The following is a 7,331-nucleotide window of genomic DNA, read 5'->3' on the forward strand; positions in this document are numbered from 1 at the left end:
AAAAGTACAAATAAAACGGAGAAAAAAAAGTATAAATATGCATGTAGTATATACGACTAAATATTTTAAACTGTAAGATATCCATATTCATTTTTGGTTATAAACCATTGCCACAATTAATCGTAATACATAAACTTAAACGTCTTAAGCCGCAAATCGTATTCAATTTACAGTTCTTAACAAGCTGGTTTTGTATTAATCGAAAGAAATGAATCTGAGGTATCGCGACTTAATAAATCATGATATCATTTAGGGAAAAATACGAAGCATCGATAAGTGTAACATAAAAGCGTACAAAATTGCATTGCGTGACTTAAAACGGACTTAATGTGCAAGTAGGTTACATCATTTTCATTGTCCTTAAAGAGGATGCATTTGCAAGTTGTAAACGCTTAGTCGAATCGTGGAAGAATTTAAATATCTGCTTGGCTTTATCATCAACAAATGTAACCCTTTAAAGTAAGCGAATACATACATAATAAGAGTGGGTCTAAATTTATGTAGGGTAAGCAAACTCTGAAATTAATTTCCACTTTCACTTTGAATGTCTCAAATATTAACACAGTCTCATACTCACATTAAAACTAAAAGTATTGCATTTTCATTGATTAAGATGGAGGTAAACATAAAAGTTATTGAAGACGAATATACTTTGAATTACAGTACTAAATCTTCATCGTTTTATTTAAATAAAGACAACTTTCTTGTGACGTCATAAAAACGAAACACGAAGGAAATATGTTTTGATATCCGTACAGAAAGTACTAATCCCAATAAATTCTTCGTACAAATATTTTTATATCAAGCTTTGTCAAGGCATAAGCTCGAAGTACATTTTTCTAATTTACTTCTACCATTCTCTAACGGATAATAAATTTCACTTCATGGAGTGGGATTTATATTTCGCACCATAATTTATAAGACCCTGTGGGAGTTGGGTTTGAGTTTCACTAACGAGCCGACGAACGACTTGCATTTTGAAAGTATGTTATTTATCAAAATAAATACTTTTATTTTTAAGGTCGTTTGTTAATATTTCTTAGCTGTGTTATCGGTGTTGTAATCAATAAATTGAAAATATTATACATTTCTTCTTTATTCCTCTGCCTATAAATTCTATAGACACATGCCGACAAAGATTACTTATTGTAAAATAAATTCTTAGATGCTTTAAATGGGTCGACCGATGAAGTTGCTGGGAAAGCTGTGTTACTTCTCAAAATATTATTATAACAAAATGTCTTCTATTGTCTTTTTAGTTTATTTTATATTGCATTTAGTTCGACATTAATGATAATTTGATATAGTTTATATAAGTATAACATATTTCCTCGCTAATCGTGAACATATTTTTGAAAAAGTATGTTTTTAAGGTTAATTATATAACAAATAAAGTTATAACTAAGTTTTATTTAGTATAATTATACATAATCTTTTGAGATAAATTTAAGCCGTTATTTTAACGGAAAACAAATAGGCTATCAACTATCAAAGTTATATCCGAATGAAAATTAGCATTAACAACCATTTAAGGATGAATAATAACTAACAACAGCTTAGAAAGATTAATTGATATAGGTTACAACATGTGATAGAATTTAAGGTGTGAAATAACTGGCAAGTTTAAATTTATTATCTGTGGAATATGTGGATGTTATATAAGGAAGAAAAAAAACGCCGTTATACCGCACATGACAATCACAAACCAAACAAATATTCGCACAAACTAGAAACTTGTTTAATTGTCACTGTTTGCAATTTTTCTCTATCAACATTGGAAGACGATACTTCGAGTATTTGATACTAGGTTTTACCCGCGGTTTCCTTCTAGTGTATTTTAATGAAAGTTTATTTTATATCTCGAAGCATGGGTTATGACATATGAAAGAGAAGTTCTCACATACATCCAGATATTACAATTTTGTTAATTATAATGAATATTCTTGTAGCCTGAATCCACCTGATTAATGTTACAGATAGATTACTGTCTGTTAGAAATAGATGATGTATTATAAATATATTTTTTTATATTATTACAGATGATTACATTATTGTGTTAACTATTAATCATCGTAACCAAATTCGCACTTAAATTAAGATGACAATGAACTATAATTTGTTATTTTAGATATGGTAACATTATTTCATTTTCCGTTATGTTTCATATTTTGTTATAATATGATAATAGATAAATAACGATTCATAAAAAATGAGATCAATATATCTTAGGTCGTGTTAAGAAGACATAGATTTTTCTTAAGAACACAGATAATGAAAAAATAAGGATTTGTCAGGGGTCAGCAACCTATGACCTACGCGTAACCGACAGATTTTCAAAAAAATTCCCTACATCTAGTATCTTACAATGTTCTGTTTACTAAACTATTTTTTGTGTTCTAAAAGCGATTTTAATTTTAATTATTTTCACGCACTGTTGAATATGTTTTTAATTTTTTTTTTAATTTATTCTTCACCGTCTGCCGAGCATGATGATTCATCTCGGGACAAAAATTAATACGTCCTTTACATAATCGTTGCAACGTTGATACAAAACGACTTACGTTTCCTTGTGCTTTTTTTTAAGTTTACTAAATCATTGTGTTCAATGAGATTCCGTGTTACATATAATCATATTTTTAAATCTTGCTAAGTTTTTTTTATACTAAATTTAAAGTCCAAATCTCAAAATCTACGCACAATAAATGTTTTTCAACTTATAAATTAGTATACATCGTAAATTGAAACTAAAACATTGACGTAATATAACACTCCAGAAGATCTAATCTGTGAAATGTACGTAAAGTCTCGGACATTTACAAATACAATCCCGAAAATCAATAATAAATTCTTGGACAAAGCCTTTGGCCCTTCAATGACTCAGAAGATCACGAATGCATACAATACAATTTAAATAAATAGAAATGTATTTATAATCTGTAAAAAGAAACGATACGGTTTATTTTTTAAAATGTTTCCGACATCAAAGGCATTCATCATAAAGCCATTTAAAGGTGATAAAGGATTCTAGAGAAATATGTCAACTGCTAATATAAATACCATATTGCTACGCGTTGAAATGAGTGTTCAAGGGAAATGAAATGGGTTGAACGACCTAAGTGTGATCTTGACTCTGGGTTCATAGAATTTTCGTCATAAAAAAACTATAGATGGTAAATGAGAAAGGTATTAAGAAACACAATTATGGTAAATTCTTTGCTGAATTTCTTTTTGAAATATTAATTCATTTTAACAAAAAAACAAATAATATATTGATACTTTAAAAGTAAACTCAAATTATTTAGAGTATTACCAAGTGTTTGATAAGTTGATAACTTAGAAATAACTTGATTTTAAATGATCGCCGCCCCCCCTATTTGCATTCACATTACGCTAGAAAAAACAAAAAGATCACAAAACATTATGACAGTTCCATTGTTGTGCCTTCCTTGAGATAACACATTTTATTGATCACCGTATAACGGATTCGTACATTGAATATTAAACAAATAAACTAAACATTAAAGAATTTTAAAAGAGCGAGAATCGAATAAAGTACTTTATGAACCTTTTAAACCTTCCGATTTATGTTATACGTCAGAAGAGCTCTCGATTTCGACAAATCTCGCTGCACAAATGTGTGCATTCCGTGACATGTGAGAGGTAATCCGTCAGACGTCAGGTTTTCGTGTCAGGATCGCGCTGCACATAGCAAACGGATTAATTTAACCCGATTTTTATTTTTTTAAAGGAGGACCTCCTCAATTCGTCTATACATTTATAGTCACTAACCGGAACATAAGGACCACCTGTTCCCTCATTCCACTAATCCTATCGTGTCACAATTTTCTTACAATAGTTAAACAATCGTTCACTTGATAAAATTAGCAGATGCACTCATCATTAACCTAGACTTGTGGGCACTGGACAATAATTATGTTAATATGCCTACATTGCAATATGTATTAAGTACAGAATAATCATATTATATGGTTTCGGAAATAACATTAAAATAAATAAAGCATAAAACTGATACCTCTTGCAGATTTGATTTGGTGATTTAATTACTTAATCTGACGTGGCCGTAAGACTTTGTTTAGCATTCTGGACCGGATTTACGCGTCAGATCGCGTCAGAATTGTTTTCTGTTTATTATCATTATTTTATTCGTTATTCATCTTAATTTATCCGATTCATATCTTTAAGATATTAATTTTAAGGAATAATTAGAATTATTCCTTATTAATAAACAAGTAATTCATATGATTCAAATAACCACATGTACTGATTACCATCTCCCACAATCCTAGTAGCATATAAGTAAATGTTGAAAGAGATGAATAGGAACACATCAAATGTATGAAAACGCGCATATCGCGGGCTCACTCTTTGGTTTTTGAGTTTAAACAATTAAAATTAAAGAAGACGCAATGTGAATAATAAAATAATATGTCAGTCGTTGGAATTCAAACTGTGATATTTAGATCACAGTTCAACGCCCAAGTTTTTTCCACGTACATAGATATAACGTCATCGCATGATATGCAACTTCTATTGTATATAACCGGATGATAATAAAATCACTTACTCGTACAATCAATAGTTACGAAATAAACATACATAAATTATTATAAAATGTTAACAAGAGCATTGTAATTATCAATGGAAAAACAGATTATCCTGTTAATAGATCAGCATTGAGGAAGATATGTATTCATTCAATAGATTTAGACTTGTATTTGTATACAATTTTTTCTTTTTAACGTAGGGAAATGCATGAAATACTTAGCTCTCTTTGGAAGAGGGAGAGCCATGTTATGTCTTCAATAAAACTATAATTACATACATCTCTAGTTAGTGTACTAGAACATATGGATAAAAAAAAATTGGTAGGATTGGTTGCTTTTTTTATAAAGGGTGGAATAAAGTATTGTACATATATTAAGTAACAGGAAACTAAGAATGCGAGGGTTAGCGCCGGTGATAACCCACTCCATAAACACGGTACATTTTAGCAAGCTACAACACAAATCAATTACTTAAGCTTTTTTTTTCAAACATTAAAAATTACTTTTAAATAAAAACAACCAAGTTTCTAAAATGAATTGAAATAATGTCGGTCAAGGTTGTTTTTCTGCTTACTAATGCAGCGTGGATCTGACATAGAAACCTGACGATTTGACATATTGTTTCGCCCTATGCGATGCGAAATGCATCCACTTCACTTATTTCCAAAGTCGAGAGATCCACTAACACAAAACACGAATATGTACTTAGTTACAGTAGTCATTGTAAATAACTGCTGCATTCAGACTCTGGGTGCAATCCTTTCCTAAGTGTAGATTTCTCATACTCAATCTACAATAATGGTTTAGTGAATAGTCAGGAAGTGAACTTACTCTACAAAATGTTCTTTAAGGTTGACTATTAATATCAAATATTAATTCATATTTTTGGAAATAATAATGCACATGCACAAATATTTCCAAACGTTAAAATCTTTTCATCGTACATAAATCCTCTAAGCCATAAAAAGTCAAAAGCTTACTGGGTATTTTAGACCCTGCTTATCAATTTTTATAATCTTATACTGATTCAACAATGGAGTGACATGTGGATGCTAATTCAAGCCACTTCCTTTGATTCTGTAACTTAAACTTAAGGTAAAAAGAAAAACACAATCGCAATGTGATCATTTTCGAGTCTAATTTTCTGAATTAATCTCCTGCATTTCACAATGCTTTCTTTATCGTACTATATATAAACACGTGCTAATCTACTGTGATATTATTCAATGTTTACAGAAGACGATAACAAACGACCAAGCAGTCCTCAAATTTCGCTAAAAATGAAGTGACAGATGCCCATGGAAACCTCCAACAAGTTAAATAGTTGCAGATCTCTTGCCTACCTTTACAGAATATTCACCTTCCTATACCACCAAAACCACATACCCTTGCCATCCTTTCCTTATAAGAAAATCATAGGAGGACAAGAATTTGTTCTTTTTAGTCTAATTCATTGAATAAACCTTCTGGATTCGCCGATGCCTTCTTATCGTACTAGACATGAAAATGGCAATCAACTGTAATATTATTTACATTCTAATTAATTCAATCATTTTGATGAGGGTCTAAATTGACGGATTATGAGACTAATACGAGTCGTTGACCATTTGGCTACCGCAGTCATTGTAGACACGATAAAATTTTACAGATATTAATGTGGGAGTATTTTGAATTTGAAACAAAGATACGTGAACGGCATTCAAGCGTACAATAACAAAATTTAAACCAAAAATGGGAAATCCATGAAACGAAATCTTAGTCTAGAGGTCATTGTTTCTATCTAAATTATTACTTGTGTAATATTAATGTTCAAAAATCAAAAACGCAAACAAACGTAAAAATGTTTAAGCATACTATTTACATCAAAATTGTAGATAGCTTAGACATATTTGTTAGTAAAAGCTAGTTAACAATACAATTAGATTAAATTACATTGACGCTTCAAAGTGAATAATAGGCAACAACATTTATTGATTTAAGACATCTACTGTTTGTACAAAAAATAATAATATTAAAAGCTAACGGAATACGCAGCTGATTCACTCGAACTGTGTAGGTTATCGGTTTCAATACTTATATTTGAAAAATAGCTGTCATAAAATAAGATAACTTAAAAGTGAGATGTTAACTGCAAAAAAATCTTGATGGATGTGACATACGTTCATCAAAATCTAATACATCACAATATTGAATGCAAAAAGAGCCAACTCACTAAACAATTATACAAAACTGCAAATGTAGGATATTAATATATAGATGCCATCAGTCACGTCAATTTACTAATGGATGGACATAAAGGGCTTAGTGCTGACTCGGCATAAGAGTTTCACATGATGTATGTATTTAAACTGTACGTATCGTCATATAACAATTTCAAAAAATAATAGACTAACTAACTTTAATTGAAATTATATGAAAAATGTGCAGTTTCGTCTAAAAATATACAATTATTAATTTAATAAGTGGAAAGACATTATATTTTTAGGCGCCTGTAGAAAAATATTAGCTCTACCACGATATTAATGTTACCATAACAACTGATAATTCAGTATCGATGCTTAGATTTTTCATCTTATTGCCGTTTTAGTGATTTAAATTTTAACAAAAGTACACACGTAAAGTTACACATGTGAGTACACGAACACAAATAACTTTATTTGCATGCGTAAAAAAATATGAAATTTAAAAATCTATGGTTTTGCTACCAATTCTTTGAAGCTGGTACTAATGCAAAGATTTGTATTAGAAAATAGCAACACCATTTCT

Source organism: Papilio machaon, chromosome 10 (assembly GCF_912999745.1).
Source record: "Papilio machaon chromosome 10, ilPapMach1.1, whole genome shotgun sequence".
In the NCBI taxonomy this organism is placed as follows: Eukaryota; Metazoa; Arthropoda; class Insecta; order Lepidoptera; family Papilionidae; genus Papilio; species Papilio machaon.